This window comes from Pinus tabuliformis, chromosome 7 (genome assembly GCF_031772625.1).
Source record: "Pinus tabuliformis cultivar Carrire ecotype Pingquan chromosome 7, CPIR1, whole genome shotgun sequence".
Taxonomy (NCBI): domain Eukaryota; kingdom Viridiplantae; phylum Streptophyta; class Pinopsida; order Pinales; family Pinaceae; genus Pinus; species Pinus tabuliformis.
Window position 1 is genome coordinate 143,504,794 of NC_142293.1, and position 23,178 is coordinate 143,527,971.

Here is a 23,178-nt window from a genome sequence, read left to right on the forward strand (position 1 = left end):
GCTGTTCCTTTTCCAAAAGGAACAACAGTTACTTGTTTTCGTGTTTTTGCTGTTCCTTTTTCAAAAGGAACAGCAGGTGTGAGTTTTTGCTGTTCCTTTTCAAAAGGAACAACACTTTTGGGGTTTTGCTGTTCCTTTTCAAAAGGAACAGCAGTTGAGAATTTTTGTTGTTCCTTTTCCAAAAAGAACAACAGTTGCTTGTTTTCGTGTTTTTGCTGTTCCTTTTTCAAAAGGAACAACAGGTGTGAGTTTACCTTTGGGGTTTTGTTGTTCCTTTTCAAAAGGAACAACAGTTGAGAATTTTTGTTGTTCCTTTTCAAAAGGAACAACAGTTGAGAATTTTTGTTGTTCCTTTTCCAAAAGGAACAACAGTTGCTTGTTTTCGTGTTTTTGCTGTTCCTTTTTCAAAAGGAACAACATTTTTGGGTTTTTGCTGTTCCTTTTCAAAAGGAACAACATTTGTGAGTTTTTGCTGTTCCTTTTCAAAAGGAACAACAGTTGAGCATTTTTACTGTTCCTTTTTCAAAGGAGACAACACTCATGATCTTCGGTTGTTCCTTCTCAAAAGAACGGCATCCCAACTATTTGTTTGCATGGATTCTTCTCTTTCAAAAGGAACACCATAGCCATGTCTTTGCTCTCTGTGATGATTCATATTGAGGATGCTTTTCGCCCATGATCTTTCCAGTCTTTAAGATACAGCTATACACTTATGCAATGAACATCAATTACAACATGCCGAAGTCAGCAGATCATAAGATCGCTATCTTTATAGAGCCTAGTATTGATAAGAGGACAAGAGGAGGGACATACTTACTTCTCATCTCCATTGTCATTGACTTATTCCCATTGTCTTGGTTGGTTATCTTTATCATGGCGATTTCCCTAAAAAAATTCTCTGATTATTACTCAGGAATAAGAACAAGAGGATTTATATCTTCCCGTTGGGATGATCAGACTTCTTCCACCATTCCCACTCTTAAGGAGTTCTGAACCACCCTAATGTGTAAATAAATAAGAAAGGTGATTTGCAAAGAAAAAATGATGAATATGGACTATTAATTTTCAAATGCAGGATAGGGGGTCTCATCAAGAGCCAGCCTACCATGATCATCAGGTTGGAAGCGAAGTGGCATTCCCAGTATGGCCACCACACCAGGGATATGGTCCAAAAGGTATACTAAATAAACAAACCTTGGAACAGGGGGTCTCATCACGAGCCGGCCTACCCACGTTTCGCACCTTCCTTGTGAATGGCATTATGGCTAACTGGTTACCAAGCCAGCATAATGGCCTGTGTTTTGACAAAATACTTTTTATACACATAAAGGATCATGGTTCCGGGGATGAAATAAACAACTCTGCCAAGGTTATGAACACCTGTCGGCAGCAGAGCTCTGTTAATGGTATTGAAGTCATAATGGTTACACCAACAGGGATGATATTAACACCTCTTTGTCTCTTCTATCCTATGAATAATTCATATTTTATTTCCCGATGAACATATTGCACGAACACTCATTACTACCAATCATGGCAAAGGAACTGACAATGACCTCTGGGGATTTCGTACGATTGACAGACGTCCCATCCCCCGGCCTCACATCATATTACGCAGGCTCTCATGTAAAACGCAATCCACCTTTTTGCCTCGATTTCGGTATTTCGTTGTCCATCTAAAACATGGCGTAATTTTATATGTTGTTCCTTTATGACTGGTTACACGATGGTTGCTGCTTCTCTATTTGACAGCTGGGGCAGCCTATCACATCGCGGGGGGGAAGGTAATCTCATTACTCCACGAGTTACGTGTCAGCACACCATTCGGGGTAGATAGTGTACGAAAGTATGGCATGGTTTAACGGTATGATAATTCTATTTTACGCAAAGTTGCCATCCTCAATCCATTTCTGTTGCATACTCTGTTTTCTCGCGACGATCACCTTCTCTGCAGCACAGGCAGTTGCTGTTCCATTAGAAATCCTTAGTAGAACCATGGGAGGAAAGGTAGTCCGAAGCGAACCTCAGGAATTGACAGTCTCTGCTGCTGCCCGGCAGATCCTAGAAAAGGCTGGGTGGTTGAATTATTTCAGTTGCCTACAAGAACCAAACAAGACAGTGGCGTTGGAATTCCTGCAAAACTTGCAGGAGGACTACTCCATAGTAAGAGAAAGGCGGATAGCAGTCACTGACGAGGTAATTGCAGAAGTCTCAGGACTACCAGCCACCGGACCTGTATGGACGTTGAGGAAAGAAAGACTACAAAAGATTATGGAGATTTTTCAGGATGAAGGCCAAAGCTTGACAGTGAAGGGGAAGGGAGTTCTTCCAGCAACGTTAGGAGAACCCTGGACCGAACTAGCAAGGATAGTACAGAGCTACATTACTTGCGAAGTAAGGAAGGATGTGGTAAGACCACGCCATCTTAAACTCTTAGTTGTTTTGAAAGAAAAATGTTTTGTAAATCTTCCCGCACTTTTAAATTCACTATTGCATGATGCGGCCCGAAGCCTGAAGATGGCACAACATGTAGAAGGAGTTGTTAGCCACCATGGACTGATTCGATTGATAGTGAGCCATAGTCTCACTCAACAGCAGAGTAGCTAGGAGGAGCTCGTTGCATTGATTGAGGGGAAATTGGCTGCACCATCCCCAAAACCTAAACATTCCTCTAGCACATCGGAACGATCAGAAAAACGCAGAGAAGTGGCAGCAGGAAAACGTGTTGCTCCAAAACGTAAGCATTCTTCAAGTACACCGGAGCGACCAGAAAAACACAGAGAAGTGATAGCAGAAAAACATGTTGCTTGTACACCTGAAAAACCTGAGAAACCAAGAAAATCTGTCTGGCTAGCTTGAATACGAGGGAGGCTGGAAAAGATTCGGGAAAGCACCAGCCAACCAATTGAGATTATAGACGAACCCCCAGAACTAGAAGGAGGACCTTCCGAAGAAAATGCTGGACAATCTGGGGGCGAGGCTGAGCAAGCTGAAGAAGGAGGTGAGGAGAGAGAAGTGCATTCCGAAACAGAAACGGAAGCTGAACACTCCAAGATAGTCACTGAGCAGGTCAATCGGGAGGAGGAAGTAGTACAACCAAAAAGCAGCCCGCTGCGATACCCTGTGGGCGAAGAAGAATTGGACGCAATCCTGGCTAGTCTGGGGGAATATGGCCAACCCTCCAGCCCAACAGGTCCTCCCAATGGACCTCCAGAGGAAGACATACCTGAAGATTCACATGCAGAAAAGGAAGGAGAAGAAAACCCGCCCATTCATGAGGAAGAAATAAGGGACACCAACTGGGAACAATCTGTTCCCAAGGCACCAGAAGAAACTCTAGAGAGAGTAGGAGCAGATTTGAGGGCCAGTCGTAAACCCTCTGCTGAGGCAAGCGAAATCAAGAAATTAAGGACTAAACAGCAGAGGCTGTTGAACACTATAGCCTGGCTCCGACAACAAATTCGGATTTTGAAAGCCAGTCTGAGGATACAAAGGACCACAAGGAAAAGAAAGAGGACCACTGCAGCAAAATCCCACAGAACAAGAAGACGAAGGACTTATAGTCGCCCTGTTGGTCGAAACCCGGCTGGAAGACCTGCTGCTGTTCCAATTGTCACTAAAGAATAGACTGTTGTTCCAAATGATGCTGAGGAACAAACTGCTATTCCAATTGTTACTGAAGAACAGACTGCTGCCCCAAATGATGTTGAGGAACAAACTGTTGTTCCAATTGACAATGAGGAACAGACTGTTGTTCCAATTGATAATGAAGAACAGACTGTCGTTCCAATTGGGACAGAGGGACAGGATGACGTTCCATTAGCAGAGGAACAACAACAACCCTTCATTCGTGTTAAGAAAGAAAAGGAGAATAAGGAGATCCAAACAGAGGCACCACCCTCAGCGGTGATCTGGGTTCTGAACTCCAAACAGTATAACAAAAAGGTTCAGGTAAAACTCCTGGCCTCTACGGCGCTATGGAAAAAGGATCCAAAAACAAGAACCTTGCACAAGATGATGAAGCAAGCTCAGCAAGAAGCTGAACAGTTGAAGGAACAAACACTCCCCCGGGAGAAATATGAAGAATTGCAATAGCAACTTCAGGATATTAGTCAGTCTGAGAGCCAGACCTTCGAAGGCTGGCAAAAGGAGCAAGAAAAGGTTGCAAAGGTAACTCGTCGATTAGATATTGTTGTTAGGCAGATGGACACTGTGTGTTCTTTGTATAATGACGTTCTGGCCTGTAGGGCCCCTGCTAAAAACTATGCTTTATTTTTGCTTGAACGATATTTGCGATTAAAGATAAAAGCTGTCAGGGCAGGTGCCCCTATACAAATCAATATTGTTAATGATTTCATAGATTGTTGCAAGAATTATGGAGTTAAGGTTCAAATATTATTATGTGAATTTTACTTGCATAACCTTGTGCTAGACCAAGAAACTGATCTAAATCCTGGCCCTTTTGTTGAGGACATACAATTGCAAGCCTTCGTTTCATTCGGGGTTAATCAGCTAAAATGGCTCAGGGCTTATAACACTTTTCAGAGACAGGAAAATAACCTAGACTTGTGGGTAAGAGCCGAGCCTAGAGACCCAGTACTGTTATGGAGAGCACATAGGAACCTTATGAGAACCCCCGGTGTTATGGAGACATTAGGACCCATGCACGAGGACTTAATCTGACAAAATCTGGAATATTTTCTGACTATTAAAGACCTTGCCATCGATGCTGCAAAATTCCGATACCAGACTTCGAACCCAAAAATCCAGCTCAGAGAATCGTTCAGATATGAAAATTTTGAGCTAGCTGCCAGCCGATTGAACCCTTATGGCGAGTGTATTTTGCAAGCAGGGCCATCTTGGTTAGGGTATCGATTTCATAGTCCAATTATTTAGCACCCTGCGCCTGGATATCAGGCCTTGTATGAAATGCCTGAAGGTCAAACAAATCAGTTCTTTGATGATCTAGTTGCTCATCATGGCTGTAGGCCTCCACACGAGGTTCCCTCTCCAGCCTATTCTCTTACCGCCTTGCATATCAACTATAATGTTTTCATGAGGGCATGAAATAGGGTAAGCAGGGGGGTGTGTGGAGCACTGGAAAGGTATGTTTTTGACGAACGATTTAGTGACTTTTCAGTAACAATTGTAACCCTTTCTGCATAATGAACTTAAAGAAATAAAGAATTTTAATAAAATATGTGAGAATTAGTATGGAAAGCTTAATCACTGATAATTGTTATTTTCCATGCAGGAAAGGGTGGAAACGAAGGGCTGCCATTCGAAAGGAAAAGACAAAGGAGAAATAACTGTTGTCCCTTTAGGAGGGAACCGGATGCGAACAAGATCGAACAGATCGAAGCAGAACGACCCTGGAAAGGAAGAAGAGTTATCAATTCGGCGGAACAGGGGAAGAAAAGTAAAGGATTAACGGCTTGGCGAATCCCTCAGGATCTTTGATCCTGAGGGATCGCTGTTTTGCTTATTTTTGCTACTTAGATACCTCCGTCGTTATTCTTATAAAAAGGGACAGCATTGTTAAGCAAGGGGATCTCCTTTTTCATATATGTAACTGTGAATTTCAGACTCAACTTTGATCATCGACTCTCGCTAAGACTTGTTTTGTTGTACATTTGTTGATGCATTAATACAAAAGACTTGGTGTTTATTTCATTTCTGTGTCTGGAGTAATCTAAGGCGGTGTACCGTTGGAAGCTAAGGGCCCGGCTCCGAAGGACACTTGCTTTTGTATCATTATAATTTGGTTTCTGTGTGGTTTGTTTATCTTTATAGTTTGGTAATCTGACGCGTTTTTCATATGCTATTCCATGCTCTGTTACGATTAATTCATTAATGGCTTCTTTCAAGAGATTTATGTAGTGACTCTGTATTGTATGAGTGAATCTTTTCAGAGTTTATTGCATGTTAGCAATTTAAGCCAACTGTTTCTGTTACAGAGCCTTCATATTGAATATTGTTGTATTGGATTCATTTGACATCTCAATTATTGGATTCCGGAAGTAATATTATTCTATTTGGAAACATAGTCACATTCTCTTTAATCATCAGATTGCTATAGTAAGCGTGTTGTGTATATATGCTTGATGATTGATGTTCCATAATTCATTTGTGAATACTGTTCCATAAAGTATAATTCATTGAAGTTGCTTCAGAGAGAAGATTGTTATTTGATTGCAGAATGTGAGTTTAATTCAATAGAGCAAGTTTAGTCTGACTCGCGAGATTTAGTTTATTGGATTGTTGTTCCATTTATTGCTGTTCCATTTACTGCTGTTCCATTTCAGATTTGTTGTTCCATTTTACTTTCTGCCATTCCATTTACTTGCATTTGCTGTCTTGGTGTGAGAGAAGGTCTAAGGCTGTAGTGAGCCTCAGCAAGTCGCTACCTAGCTCCCAGACCTATGGTCCATGCTCTAATTTCTTTTCCATCAGTTTCTAGAGGGATGGGTTATCGCTTCCGTACCCTTGACTGATAAGCTGCTTTGTGTGATTTTATTCCTTTAGAGCAATTTATTCATAAGCTTAGCGTCCGTTTACTCTTGTATTTTCTAGACACTGTACTACTAAGCATTACTCTGACGAATAGCCTCGGATTGAGTTACTCTTTGCAATAACAACGCGTTCCCGGATTGACTTATTAATGTGGCATAACTAGAGGTGAAAGAGACCCTTGTTACAGCTCTACACCACTTAGCTCTTTTCCCATTTATTTGAGCTTCTCTTCCATGTGCCCAATGTCGTCCACCCCTTTTGACTTTGTGATTTTCATCCATCGGTGGGTTTTGGCCCTCTCCTTCTCAAGTTCAAAAACAATGGGATGGAAAATTTTCAAGGTATCACCTTGCCTCCTTCCATAAATCGATAGTAGGAATCCGGGTTAGGTTAGGGGCTTGGTTCCTTCATTTCAGGGTCTTCTTCTTTCGTTTCTTGCTTCTCCCCTACCTTTCCTTCCAATTTCTATGCTTTCTGTAGTTTTTGCAAAGTATCCTGTAGGACTGTTTTTGCTTCCTGTAGGTTTTGTTGTAGATCTTGTAGGATGGCCTTACCCTTTAAGGAAGTTGATCTGGTACTAGGCCTCCTTACATAGGTGATTGGTGACTTAGGGGAAGGAATTTTGTCTCTTGGTGTAGGGGAATATTCAATCTCAATAGAAATTTTTGTTGATATTTGTGGCTTCCCTTGTTTGATTCTTGTGCTCTTTCTTGTTCTAAAATATAGTGGGGCTTGCCTCCTTCTTTTCCCTTTTTGCATGATTGGGGTGCTAAGAGCAGTGAGGGTAGCTACTTCCTCCCTCTCAGTAGCCTCTAGAGACACCCTAGGTGATGCCTCGTTTTTTTCTTCCCTTTCTGTTTCAATTCCTTCTTCCTCTTTGTTTTTCTTATCTTCTTCCTCTTGTTGTTCTTCCTCATCTTCATCAGTTTCTTCCTTAGTTTCCTCCTCTGTTCCATCATCATCCTCCTTCTCTTCTCGCTCTTCTTCTTTTTCTTCATCATGTTCCTCTGTATCATTTTCTTCTTCATCCATCTCATCCGTATCTAGCTTTGTATCTTCTTCTTCCTATTTTGCCTCCTCCTCACTGACAGAGGGACTAACATCATAAGTGGGGGTTTTTATGTCATCCTCTGTGGGCAAGTCTCTAAAGACTGACCATGTTACAGGGATTCTAAGGTTTTAGAGGGCATTCTCAATTGGGATCCTAATCAACCCATGGTGAGCCAATTCTTTGGAATTCACTTCTTTTACTTTGTTGTTGGAGTCTATGAGTGATTACATCAAGAAATAGGGTATGTTGAGTCTTTGGTGAATTGGTGTTTCTACCCCTGATCTTAATTCTTCAAGGATCCTAAAATGGTAGCCATAAACAACACTATATCTACCCTCACATGAGATATATTTGATGAGTTGGTAGCCTGCCTCACTCCATGGGTATGGAATATTGTCCCTCCTTACTCCATTTTTGTCCTCTGTGGGTTCTTCACCTTCTAAAAAGAATTTCCTTTTTGCCACCTCACTGTCTCCTTTGTCTTCTTTTGTCCATGGAATTCCTAGGGGAAGTGTGGTGACCCTACTGATGAGCTTTGGGTTGAGATCTATAGTGAGGCCTCTAACTAAAATAGTGGCATGGATTCTATTGTTTGGAGTGAGGGGATAAACAAATTCTTGAGCCACCTCATCATCGTACCATGTGAGTTTTTTGAAAAACCCCATCCAATTGTGTCTTGTAAAGATTTCAAGCACTTAGGGGTGTTTTTGTATCTTGACAGTGTTTTGGGGTTCTCTCCTATTAAACCCTCATGTCATCTTGCTTGTGATGCTTGATGAGAAAATGAGAGGGTTGACACAAAATTTTTAAATTCAAGAGGAAAATAGAGTTTATTGTGTATGTAATTCACCTCCCACAGTTGCTAAATTCACTACATTTTAGAGCATTTCTAGTTCATTTTCTTATAAATGGGGGTATATTTTTATAGCCTACCTCTTTATAATGGTGGTAGTGGAAAATTCCCATGATATCCCCTCTTGAACTCTTCTCTTCCTATCTTGTAGATTGCCTCTGTGTATCCTATAGACTGTATCCTGTAGACACTTCCTATAGGAATTCCTGTGCATGCTCCTGTAGAAATTCTCCTACAGAACGATGGATCCTTGCTTTCGGTGGATGGCTAGAGTTATGAGAGCGACTTGAGTGAGAGAGTTTTGAGGAGGTGAAATTCATGAATGCATGTAAACGATGTTTTATTTCCCTTTATGGTGTTTCAGGGTGAGTTGGTGTTCCGAAAGTAGAGGTACGTTTCCATTTTTGGGCCATTGGTCCCCACTACCAACTCATCATTTCCCACTCCTCGTAATCAGCTCCCACTTCGTAGATCCGTAGTTAACCACTTCTTGTCCTACTCCTCCTATGTCTTTGAGTTGACTACAACCACGTGTGACAGGACACCCAATTTTGCATGTGATGACTAAATGAAGGTGGCCAAATGAATTGGCCACCTTTTCTCTTATAAACCAAATATCTCATAACATTTACAACTTTTGATTAAATGATGCACATGAGTGAGTGAGTGGAATACTTACCTATAGTTTTGATGCCATGTTGTAGTTGTTTATTTGCTGCATGGTTATTCTTCTTCCTCCTCTTGTTGCCTGTTGATGATTTCTTGGCTTTTGTAAGTATCTGTGACTAAATATTTGGTTCTATTGCTATTGTGGAGCTCCTGGATCATCCTAGTAAAGACCTGTAGCTGATGATTGACATTTTGTGGGATAGGTTGCTACAAGATTCCCTACAGGATGTCGTGTAGCTGCTTCTCCCTCAAAATTCCTTAATCATGTCACTGGTTGTGGCTGTGAGGATGGTACAATGAATGAACAGAGGGAGTAGGAGTGTGCTTGGAGCAAGGGACATTCAGGTAATGCTCTTACTCTCCTCTATTTTTCTTTCTTTTTTTCATAACTGGCAGAAATTGATCTCTTTTTGTTTTGAACGGTGAGTACAGGGATGATGATAATGGACGAGGTGAGGTGTTGGATCATGTCTAGGATGAATTTTAGGGACCTAAAAAACCTACCATGTGCCCTTAAATTATTTCCTGTAGGTTTTTCGGGCCACTATAATTCCTATAGGATCATCCTAGAGGTTTTCAGGGGATCCTGTAGGAATACATGGGATCTTGTAGAAAACATAGTCTTCGCATAAGTTGAAGAAATGGAGTGGAAAACTGATAGTAATGATGGAGGGATGCATGGTAAGGAGTGGAGGAGATGGATACGTGTGAGGCAGGGTTCCCTTTGGATCCTCTTTTTGCTCCATGACTGTCTTTCTCACTCACCTACAAATAACAATTATACCATTTTCTCTGTTCTTTTTTTTTGTTTATTTGAAAAACACCTAGGCTGCCTTAGAGAGGTTTCCACCCTAGATGTTTGCTCGGGCCACCTTAAGGAAGGTTTTCACCCAGGGATCTTCTTATTCTTTTTTTTTTCTTTTTCCTTTTTCATCATTGGGTTGCCTCACGAGGTTTTTAACCCAAAGATGGGACTAAGGCGCCTCATGGAGGTTTTCACCTGAGTCCTTATTCTTTTTTCTTTTTCAGTGACCTAATGCGGGAGGAGCTGGAACTTGCTCTACCATCATCACTATTTTATTGATATTTTCAATGAACTCTTTCTTTCATAAAGTCCTCTTGAACATTTTCAATCGGTGTCCATTGACAAACAATGGAATGAATTCTTCATCTATAGTTCTGATTTGCACTGAACCATTATCATGGCATCTCTCCACCACATAAGGTCTGAGCCATCTTGTCCTTAGCTTGCCCTTGAAGTATTTATACCTACAATCATATAACAATTCCCAATCGCCCTCTTAAAATTACTTCTCCTTAATATGTTTATCATGCCAGATCTTCCTCTGAAGCTGAACTATCTCTGTATGTAGGAGGGCCTACATTTTGAATTCATCCAAGCCATTCAATTGGAACAATCTCTCTTTTTGTGCATGACTTAGATCCAAATCTAGTTGGGCTGCCATCCTCAATGTGTTATATTCAAACTCAATGGACAACAAAGCCTTTTTCCCATAGACCATCTCATAGGGTGTAAATCCAGTGGTGGTCTTCCATGTGGTATTATAGGCCTAGGTGGCCTCAACTAGTCTCTATACCCAATCCTTCTTGTTCTTGCTCACTACCTTGGTTAAGATGCCCTCCAGTGCCCTGTTGGTCAACTCCACTTTCCCATTAGCTTGTGGATGATAGGGAGTGGAGGTCCTATGCTTGATTTTGTGATGGCTAAGTAGTTCTTCGATCATGTTGGAGGTAAACTGGCTGCCTTGGTCTGTGAGTAGCTCTCTAGGGTACCCAAATTTGTAGAATATATTCTCCCTTAGGAACTTAGCCACCTTCTCTTATGTTTCTACCTTAATTGCCTTGGTTTCAGCCCACTTAATCAAATAATCAGTGCACACAATATTGTACTATTTTTTCTTTGAAGGAGGGTTGACAGGCCCAATGAAGTCCATGCCTCACTTGTCAAATGGCTTGAAATTCACTTGATGCTATAGGGGCATTTCATCTCTTGGAGTAGGATTTTGAATCCTCTCACACTGATCACACTGACTAGTGTACTTTTTCACATCCTAATGAAGAGTGGGCCAATAATAGTGTGCTTGTAACACTTTGAATGTCGTTCTCTTTGCTGCAAAGTGACCTCCACAAGGCCCATCATGACAGGTTAAAAGGATGTCAAAAGCTTCCTCTTCCCTTACACACCTTCTCAAGACTTGATTTGGGCCAAGTTTGGAAAGATTGTCCCCAATCTAAGTGAAGGGGGCATTTTTTCTGACTATCTTGCTCTTTTCTTTGGAGGGAAAGTTTGGTGGGAACTGTGCTGATACCAAACAGTTTGATATATTAGCAAACCATGGAGAGAGAACTGAAATAACAAACAAGTGCTTGTCTGGTAACTGGTCATCCACCATTCCTTCTTCACCTACAAGCATATTCACCCTAGATAAAAGGTCTGCAACAACATTTTCTATACCAAGCTTATCAACAATGGTTATATCAAACTACTTTAATAAAAGCAACCACCTTATAATTTGAGCATTCACATATGGTTTATTCATTAAATATTTGATTGCAGCATGGTCAGTATGCACAAATTTTTGATAGCCTATAATGTAATGCCTAAATTTGTTTAATGAATGCACAACATCTAGGAGTTCCTTTTCGGTCACTATATAATTTAGCTCAGCCTTTGACAAGTTCTTACTGATAAAATAGATGGCATATGGCAGTTTCTCCTATACCTAACCTAAGGCTATGCCTATGGCTTTATGTGAGGCATCAACATGAATATGAAAAGGGAGGGCCCAGTTTGGGCCTCAGAGAATTGGTGCAGTGGTTAACTTACCCTTTAGAATGTCTAAGGCCTCTTGACAACTTTTTGACCATATAAACTCAGAATCTCTAGCCAACAACCCAAATAAAAGAGAGGTCAACTTGCTTAAGTCCTTTATGAACCTTCGGTAGTCTCTAGATAACCCCAAAAAACTCTTGACATCTCTCTGCTTTTGTGGAGGTGGGACCCTTTGGATGATTTCTATTTTGTTTCGGTCCACCTGGAGTCCTTGTTGAAATATTGAATGACCTAGCATGGTCCCTTCAGCCATTAATAATTCACATTTTTCCGGACTGAGAGATAGGTTCATTTTAATGCATTTGTGAAATACTTTGCCTAGGTTAGTCATGGCTTCTTGAAAATCACAACCATAATTTGTAAAATCATCCATATAAATTTCCACCGCATCATGTACTAATTCAGTGAAAATACTCAAGACTGCTCTCTGGGAAGTGCGGGAGAATTACATAGGCCAAAAGGAAGGACCCTGTAGGAAAAGGTAACCCAAGGAAAAGTGAATGTGGTCTTATCCTGGTCTTCTGGGCAGCTTTGGATTTGGTTGTACCCACTGAATCCTTCTAGGAAAGAAAAAACTTTTTCCCTGCCAAGTCGTCTAGCACTTGGTCGATGAAGGGTAGGGGAAAATGATCCTTCTTTGTGGATTTGTTCAACTCCTTGTAATCGACACAAGTCCTCCACTTACCATTTTTCTTGGGAACTAACACTAAAGGAGAGACCCACTTACTCTCAGAGATAGGGTAAATGAATCTTGGATCTAGCAGTTTTTTCAGTTCTTCTTTGACTATATTTTTAAGAGCTGGATTCATCCTACTTTGTGGTTTCTGGACCAGCTTGCAACCTTCTTTGATGTATATGTGGTGAGCACACACTGAGGGGTGTACTCCCTTCTTTTCCTTGTAACTCCAAGCGAAGACTTCTAGGTTTTCTCTCAGCATCTTGCATAGCTTTTCCTCTTCGAGAGCAAAAAGAGATGGATTAATTTTCAAGGTTTTATCTGGGCCTAATTCTATGGTTTTGACACTAAGTGGGTTGGAATAATCCAAGAATAATTCAATTGGATGATTGTTTTGGGTTTCCCTTACTTCTTCTTCTAATGGTAACAAACCAGGAGTTGGACTTTGGAGTAGGTGTTCAATTAAGTCATCTTCATCTTGTTTTCCTCCTCCTATGGTTGCTTCCAAAGCATAAAGTTGGGTGGAATAAACCTCACCTTCTTCCTCCTCATCCAACGTAAAGGTAAATCATGCTCTAGGGAAGGTTGAGTAGGAGGGTATAGGACTAACTATTTAGACATATGCCCATTCTTGATGGTCATATTCCCAGCTCTACAGCTAATGTAAGCATCAGATGTGGCCAACCATGGCTTCCCAAAGATGAGAGGATAACCAGTAAGTTTAGCCTTAGGCTGGAGAACTAGAAAATCTGTAGGTACTCCCAGGAATCAATGGAGACCATCACATCTTCCACAATTCTCTTAGGAGCGATTGTGTAACAGTCTACAAGTTGCAGAACTATTGTGGTCTTCGTCAATGACCCTTGGAGGTTGAGCTTGAGCATGGTGTCCTTGGTCATCACATTAATGGAATCCCCAATATCGATCAGAGTGTGTGGGATGATGGTGCCATTGATGTGCACATCTACTACAGGGATTAAAGGGTCCAAATATTTCCGACATATAACATGCCCCAGTATTAAGTCGGACAGCTGCCCAATGACATTAATGGTAGGGGCATCCCTTTTTCTTCTTCCTAGATGCTTGAATCATTTCTCCTTAATCAACTTATTGTAAATGGGAACATTTTTTATTGCCTAGAGAAGGGGGATCTTTATACATAGATTTTTCAATTCTCCCAGAAGTTCAGTTTCTTCTGGGGTAGGATGGAGTGGTTGGGCTAATCTCTAAAGAAAGGGTGGATTTATTTTAAGGTTTGTTTCCTCTCTTTCTTCCTCAATCTCACTATGTGGAGGGGGAGATTGGTTATCTGGGATAATTCTCCCAGATATTAGGTTGATCTCTTGGATTTATACAACATAAGCTGGATATGATGTCTCTCCACTGTATACTTGTTGAGCCTGCCTATTGTTCAAGTTTGAACTTGGTTGGGAATGCATCGGGAGCTGCTTGGGTGGAGCAGAGTGTAGAAGTGGTGACTAGGTAGGTGGTGGAGGCAATAGGGCTAGAGCATTGTTGTATTGGGGCCTCCACCCCTGGAGTGGTGTATTCCACTGAGCTTGTGGCGAAGCGTAAGGTTGAAATGACTGGCTAGCTAGCTGGGAATGATACTAAGATGCATAGGACCAAGGAGGGGGTGTATACCAAGAAGGATGAGCAGGGAGTCCCCATGAAGGTATAGTTGTGGTTTGGTTGGGGTTGTAATATGCATGGGATGACCCTTGCATGCCCTGCTAGTATGGTCTAGGTCTAGGAGGTCTCCTTTGGTTAATGTAGCAAAGATGCTCAGTGACCCCTTCAGCTCCTTGATATACTGCTTTGAGTCTAGGTAAAGAAGGGCACTTATCTGTGGAGTGGTTTTCTTCATAGACTGATAAAATCTTAATACAGTTCAATGGACATTCATTCCTAGGATGCCTCCTGGTGCATCTAGGGTAAAAGATGTCCAAGGCTCTCTCTGCTTCCTCTTGCTTCCTTTTGATTTTCATGGTATCTAATTGCAAGGCAAGGGTTTGTAGCATCTCACTTTTGAAATCTTCCAGCATATTTGCAATTTCACCCTTGATGGATGAGTTAGAAGATGATGTATTGGCCATAGGTTGAATACCCCTACCCTTTTTCCTGGTTGCCCTAGAATGGCTTCTAGAGACAGTCTTGATATCCTCATAGGGTAATTGGTAGATATCTCCTCCTACTAACAAATGTAAGGTATCCAAAAGATCTTCCCTTACTCCTCTAAGCACGACCAGCTTTAGTGACTCGAGGTCAAGTGTGCACCTCGCCCTTTTGTAACTGAGTTGGAATCATTCTTCGTAGTCTTATAAGGATTCATCCTGGCCCATGGTCATCCTAAATTTTTTTTCTTTAGTATCCTTTGACCTATAGTAGTCCTGGTATTTGTTGTTAAAATCCTGCTGCATTTGATCCCAAGTTGTGATGTTATCTCTAGGTAAACACATGAACTAGAGCAATGTTTCATCCTTGAGGGTAGATGGAAATAGTTTTAATTTTTGCTCATCATTTGTATAGTCATAGGTTCGGCATATAAAAAAAAAATCAAATAGGAAAGTGTCGAGGTCCTCTGTGATCAGGTAATGGAAATGAGGTGGGGAAGAGGGGCTTATATTCTTCATCTTAGTGTCCCCATTGGTTTCCCTGATGGGGAAGGCACCCTCAACTCTCTCTCTATTCCCTTTGTCATTTCGGTTTTCAGCCATTGATTCAATAGGAATGGGTTCTTCATGTTCTTATTCCCCTATAGGTTCTTCAAATATATCAGGTTGCTTACCTAAGGGTTCCTCCAGTTCACAGCCACCGAAGAAGAGAGAAGGTTGGTTGTTGGATGTAGTGGGGGTATTTGGCAAGAATTTCCCTAAATTGTCCCTATTCCTATGAGGCATGAAAGATGTTTTTGGGTTGGTTTTTGTAAGATTTTAAGCTATAAAGTACTTTGCAGAAATGAAATTGATGATTGAATTAAAAATCACTGATATAATTAAGAAGCTACTTGCTGAATTGAAATTATACTTGCAAAATGGAAAGGAAAGCAGATAATGAAAGATGAAAGAAAGGAAGCTACTAGATTACTTTTGTAGAAATAAACTAATGGCAGAAAATTGAAGACAAGAAGTAGAAGAAAAGAAAGCAGTAATCACATTCTACTCAAAAACCTCCCTAGAAACAGCGCCAAAAACTGATGTGCACCAGTATTGTAGTAAGGATACTGAAACTCCTGGACTACCAGCTTTACTTATCAACCCAGGGTTCGTACAAACTTGGAGGTTATAGTGCTATATGCACAAATAGAAGTGAAGGTCCTGCCTATTGTCATTGTTCATCTAGCAAGAGACCCCATGGGTTCCAAGCCAAACTTCTATAGAGTCAGAAGAATCTTGATTATTTGACAAAAGAAGAGAAAATTTATTCTAAGGGAGCTACTCTACAGCATTAATGAGGAAAAAAACATGTAATGCTAAATCACACCATATCTTAATCAACCATTTGAATAGCTACGCTAAGCAGAATTGCTAAATCAACACTAACCTAATGCTTCTATCTAAGTTACAGAAGTAAAGAGCATCAAACCATACTAATGTGTGAGCAAGAAAACTAAACTAAATCTGCTTTCACTTTTTTGGGATTTTTTTGGTAAAATCAAGCATGCAATTTAATTGTTCTTGTGGATGTGACAGGTGGATGGAAGGTGGTTGATGATGTCTAAAAAGGATTATGGAGGGATTGGATGGGGTGTGTTATCACTCAGGTTGTCCTTCTGGTCGGCTCAAAAGGATACGGCCGAGGTAACCACAGACCAATCTTTGGACTGCAGGTTCTAGCCCACCTGTAATCAGAGAGGGCTCTCTCTTTCTGATTTAGCTTTGTTGATAAGGTTTTTAGGCTATTTATTGAGTTCAAGGGGTTTTGTTTTGTTTTTTGGTGGGAAGGATGATGCTTTCAAGTAAGGAGGCAGGGATAGCATGAAAGTTTTAGAACCATTGGGCGTGGAGTCAAGGAGTAGGACTGTTGGTGCATTTTCTTGGTCACAAGAAGGAATATGGAGCAAGCTAGCTGCCTATGAAACAATCATTCAAGGTAAAAGAGATGGATTAAAGGCTAAGGAATGAGGGGCAATTAAGAATCTCTCATTAAGGTTAGCAGAAAGAAGATAAATGAGCCCTATCTAGGAGAAGTTAAGAATTCCTAGATAACAGTCATCCATATGTGAAATAGGTCAAACATGAGCCATAACATAATTCATATTTATGCCTAAATCAAGAAGAAAACATTAAGAAGCCACAGAAACTGAGCATAGAGTGCAGCTAAGCAAATTCTAAACCAATCCTTCATTCTGCAACTTGAGCATAAATGAAATTAAAATAACAGAGGTGAAGAACACTTATTGATTCATATTGTAACACAAGAATTCCACATTCAATTCTTCAAACCATTAGACATAGAGCAGACAGTCATTTCCCCAAAGCTTTTCAGCAATCTTTGATTAAGTAAAACATCTTAGATATCTAGTGCGAGTCTCTAATGAAGATTATCAACCAACCAACCCTTTAAACAATACAGAGGGTCGGTATAAATAGGGAAAATTATCCAAAAATTAATCTATTATAGTTGAACTAAACAGGTCTGAAATAAAATGATTACTTTAACCTAATCTTATCCAAAAATAAATGCATGAAAATATGTTTGCGCTGCGCTGAGGGCAGCTGTATCAAAACTGAGTTAATGTCTGTCCTGGGTGGCTCGGTGCAGTCCTCCTGTAATAACTGTGATTTGTCCTTTATCTCCACCTCTAACTTGGTTTTTCTACTGTTTGCTGGCATTAATGTGCACTAATCACGACCATATAGGCTTTTAAATGGCCTTAACTGCTTTGTTGACTTTGATGAAGGTTTTTAATTTTCACCTACTTTGATGTTGCTGAACCGATACTCTTTGCGCTTCATCTTCCCTCTGATACTCTTTGGCACTGATCCTGGAGTCTTTAATATCTTCTGAGTGGTTTAGACTATCCCATCGATCTTTCATGGCAGTTGTTCGGCCCTCTGTTGCTTTAAAAACTGTGTTTGCCCCTTTCTGAATGCTTCACGAAGAAAATTGGGTCATTCTGCGCCTTTCGGGCTTTCTGGGGGCCGCGCGGTGAGGGGCTTTCCATTTTGGCCTATTTCCTGTAGCCATATGAAAAACTACCTCAGATTCTGATTCTGGGCTTCCTAGGCTGCGATTTGCGCCTTTCGCACTTTTTGTCGATGATGTCAGCATGACGTCAGCAGTGCATCCCAGTATGGCGGTGATGTGGCAGGATGACATCAGCAGATGATGTCAGCATTACGGTCGGGTGACGTGGCGGTACGACGGAGGAGGTGACTTGGTGGTACGGAGGAAGGAACGTGGCAAGGACACGATGGCAGGAGGCTGGCATGGGATGGTGATGCGAAAGGGTGACGTCATGCTGACGCGGGAAGGGGGATAGAGCGGTATCTGATTTCGGGCGCACTGCCTATCCGCGCAGGTGGTTTCGGCAGAGGGGGCTCCTCCATATCTGGGAGGGTGACGCGTGGCGGGAGTATGACGGCAAAGCCGCCGATCTCCCGAGCGTTAACCCTCGGCGGCTTTGCTGGGGAAAGGACCCGCCCACCGTTGATCTGTGGCGCGCCAGATCTAACGGTTGGCGGCAAAGATGACGTGGTGGAGGATTAGGGACGGGGCCCGCGGCATGATTTGAATGATTTATTAAATGGAGGGGGGTTTTAAAAATTAGAAATGTGGGTTTATGGGTTATAATAAATTCTTAAAGGCATTGGGAGGGGTCCGAAATCCTAGAAATATGGATTTATGCAGTTTGAGAAGGGTTTTAAGGCAAAACAAGGGGTTTATGCCTTGGGAGGGTGAAAATAAGTCAAATAAGATGGTTTTTATACACATGAAAGGAATTTTATGCTATGTGATGGAGTAATATGCATGAAAAGATAGTTTGAGGGTGGAGATGAGGGTTCTTGCTAAGTTTCAGATAAACTTAGCAATTCCCAATGAACTTATGGTTATGTTTCAACTAGGGGGAGGGGATAAGTATATAGGGGAGCTATTAACATAATTTTAGTATGGGAAGGGGAACACAAATAGGTATTTACATAATAGAGTCAGTAGTTAATATGGAAATGACAAGAAAGCGCTAAGTATGTGGATCTTAGGCTATCAAAGGGGGAAAAGTGACTCATAGAGGAAGAATGGAAATCTTTGAGTGAGGCAAATCTTCACGAGGCAAATGATATGGAAAATGATGAAACTGAGAGGAATGAAATAGATCTTGACCTCTTTAGGGAAATTAGTGAGTGATTTGGGGGAAGAGGAAGAAGGGGAGGTTAGATATGTCCAGTTTGAGCTCCTCCAAATGAAAACTGCCTTGTACCTGTGATCTGAAGTACAATATCACTTCAAAACACAAAACTGATCACATATCAACATTCTGCAACCTCAAAAACTACCTACCCAGCATACTTACCTAGCATTTTTTCTTCTTTTTGGTTTGGGTGCACTTAGACTTGCAAACCCTGCTTTAAAATTTTTCTTTTGACTGCCCTCCTATCTAAATCTACACTTATTTCAGCCAAGGGCCCAGATTAAGCAGTTGGGCTCCTTTGATTCTCTACCTATCTACGAATCTGCCAAGATTAAACTGTTTGGACAGATATCAATTCTCTACATTCTAAAACAAGAAATTGAAACCTAAGGAAGCCAAGATTAAGCTGTTTGGACTTCCCTTTTACAGAACATTCTTCAAAAATGGTTAATTCATCAAAATTGGAATACAACAGTGGCATTTAGACTGGCACATTTTCATGGCCTCTTCTTTGGCCTCTTTAAGAAATATGGAGCATTGCAGTATGCAAAGTATGACATATTTGGCATGTAAAACTGTCAATCAGGAAAGATGTGTTAAGACTCTGGACACCACATATCTCCACAATGGTATGATATTGTCCACTTTGGGCCTAAGCCCTCATGGATTTTTTTTTGGGCTTTACCCCAAAAGGTCTCATACCAATGGAGATATTTGTCCATCCTTATATACCCATGATCCTCCCCACTTCTAGTCAATGTGGGACTTTGGTCGTATACCAACAATCCTCCCCTCAAACAAAGGACCATCGAGCCTCCCCCCAAATGATTATCCATCCGTCCACTATCTACCAACCAGGATTCTTCTCTCCAATGCGTTGGAAGCACACGCCTTACATGGAAGCACCACCTGCCTCGAGAGCTTGCTCTATCCCAGGTCAACTCCTCTTCACCATGTTGGGACCAGGACACATCCATGAAGAATCTGGAACACACCGCTTGTCTAACTGAGCTCATCCACGGATCCCATCGTGATATTACCAAGGCCCACCACCTTCGTTCGGCATTCCGAGGATTCATCCACTTGGCTAACTTCGGGGCATGGCTCCGATACGACTTGTTAAGACTCTGGACACCACATATCTCAACAATGGTATGATATTGTCCACTTTGGGCCTAAGCCCTCATGGATTTGTTTTTGGGCTTTACCCCAAAAGGCTTCATACCAATGGAGATATTTGTCCATCCTTATATACCCATGATCCTCCCCACTTCTAGTTAATGTGGGCCTAAGCCCTCATGGATTTGTTTTTGGGCTTTACCCCAAAAGGCCTCATACCAATGGAGATATTTGTCCATCCTTATATACCCATGATCCTCCCCACTTCTAGTCAATGTGGGCCTAAGCCCTCATGGATTTGTTTTTGGGCTTTACCCCAAAAGGCCTCATACCAATGGAGATATTTGTCCATCCTTATATACCCATGATCCTCCCCACTTCTAGTCAATGTGGGACTTTGGTCGTATACCAACAAGATGAACACCTATTGCAACAGGAGGCTAACAGTGGCTCCACTTGGGGATGGATTTTCCTTGTAAAAAGCCAAGAATAGCAGGTCAGACTGCCTTGATCTTCTATTGTTGTTGTAGATTGAAAAGCTTCTTTATGTTGGTTGTTAAAGTGTGAAACTTTGAAATATGAACAACTCCCTCCTCAACTGAATTACTGTGAACTGTATAGCATCGCCTGCTTTCTTTTGCATGCTTGATGTTATGTCCAACATTGCTTGAGCATTGTGCCTTTGAAAAACATAGATCAAAACTGATGTGTTTCCTTTAGCTCTGGTCTAGAAACAGTTGCTGATGTGAAATTAAAAAATGCTTTGCTCTTATTGATATTGTTTGACTGAAGGCTGCAAGATGCCCACTGTTTGCTTTTACCATGAATTTATGTGATATGACAGTGCTAATATTGCTATTTTACCGAGATTAATGCAGAGACAGAGCTTTAAAAATGGAATACTGGCAATTGGCTGTGTCTTCCCAAACATTGTTGCCACTCCTCTAACACTCAGACTGCTTATACAAAAACTAAAAACAAAGTGCTGATATAGACCAATATCAATGTACAAAGAGATATGTACAGAGCTGGATTGTATCCCTTTAAAAGGGATCATGGTAATGTTTCAGCTTTCGGCCATTTACAGGGCCTTCTTCAGCTGTGCTGCCCTCTACAGACTTGAGAAAATATGTGTTATTTCCCTGAACAACAGAAATAATGAATGGCCCTTTCCATAAAAAATCAAATTTTGCATGTTTTCCCTTGTCTTCTCTCTGTGAATCCCACCTTAGAACTTTGTCACCAATGCAGAAATCCTCAACCTTAGCTCTCTTATCAAACATATTTTTGAGCTTTTCTTGCAAAATCTAAGCTCTGTCATAAACTTTCTCTCTAGTTTGCTGAAGATGAATGGTTTGGTTGATTCTTCGTTGAATGTCATTTGGTTCAGCCTGAATCTCCTGTAACGGTCTGATAGTAGGGATGCCCAAAGATGAAGGAAACCTGGCTTCCATGCCATATAATAGCTCATAAGGGCTCATCCCAATGGATTTCTTTGTTGAAAGTCTGTCTGCCCATAGGGCATTTGTGAGCTTTCTATGCCAGTTCTTCTTGTTTTCTTCTAGCACTTTCTTTATGATATTAATCAGGCTCTTATTAGATGACTCAGCCAAGCCATTACCTTGGGGGTAATAGGCTGTGGAATGCCCCAAGGTGATGTGAAATTTGTGGAAAAAAATGATCATTTTTTTGGATTTAAAAGCAGTTGTGTTATCAGTAATGATCTTCTCAGGGCAGCCAAATCTAGAAAGGATGTTGCACTCAAGGAATTGGATAATGATGGTGTCATTGGCTTGTCTACATGGGATGGCCTCAACCCACTTGGTGAAATAGTCGTTGGCTGTTAAAATCCATTTGTGCTGGCCTGAGGAAGAGGGATGGATTTCTCCAATGAAGTCAAGACCCCATTGTTGAAAAGGCTTTTCAGTTGAGATGGGTTTAAGGGGCAGGGGCAACAACTTTCTTTTGCCCTCAAAGATTTGGCATTTGTGACATGAAATGGCAAACTTCTTTACATCTGTAAAAAGAAAGGGCCAATAGAAACCAACCCTTAGAATTTTATCAGTAGTGGACTTCCAATATAGATGCCCTCCACAGTCACCTGCATGGAACTCTTTCATGACATTGTTAGTTTCATTCATGATTAAACAATTAAGCAATATACCTTCATGATTTTTCCAAAATAATGCACCATCTATGACACAAAACGTTGAAGCCTTCATTCTTAAAAATCTTTCTTAGTTCTGGAAAATCCTGGGGGAGCAAACAGGTTTAACAAAACAAAGCATATATTAGCATACCATGGGGATTGCAAAAAGGTTTCACTGATTTGTGGAGTCGCCAGCTCCTGTTCATTGTCCAATTGGTTAATGTCTAAGGCTTGAAAGTTTGTTTCGAACATCAGTTTGACTAAACCTTGTCCCTTTATGTGCTTGGTTGGTTTTATTTCTATGTCATACTCAAGGATGTTTGCAATCCATTTGCCTCTTTTGCCCTCTAATCCCTCTTGGGTTAATATGTCTTTTACAACAGCATTTGGGACATAGGCAATAACATGTGAATATAAAATGTACACTCGGAAATCTTTGATTGCTTTGACCAGGGCATAGGCCTGCTTCTACATGATTGGGTACTTCAAAGGGGCATCTCTTAAGGCTCGGCTGAAAAATGCAATTGGATTTTCAGCTCCCTGATCATCCTTTTGCAAAAGAACAGCAACTATGGTGTGATCAGATGCAAAAGAAAATATGATAAAGTCCCTATCAAATTGTGGACTTGTGAGGACAGGGGCTTGGGTTAAGGCCGATTTTATGCCCTCAAAGGCTTGTTTGTTTTCAAGAGACCATCTTACCTTGGCATCCTTTTTTAACATGTTGCTTAACAGTCTTATCAGCTCAGCTAGATTTGGAATAAATCTCCTTAGGAAGTTGATCTTTCCCAGGAATGCTTGCAACTCTTTTATATTTCTTGGATATGGGATTTGGAGGATGGCTTGGATTCTTTCAGGATCAATTCTAATCCCGTCCTTTGATATGATATGGCCAAGGAGTTTGCCTTCTTCAAGGACAAAGAGGGATTTCTTGGGGTTCAA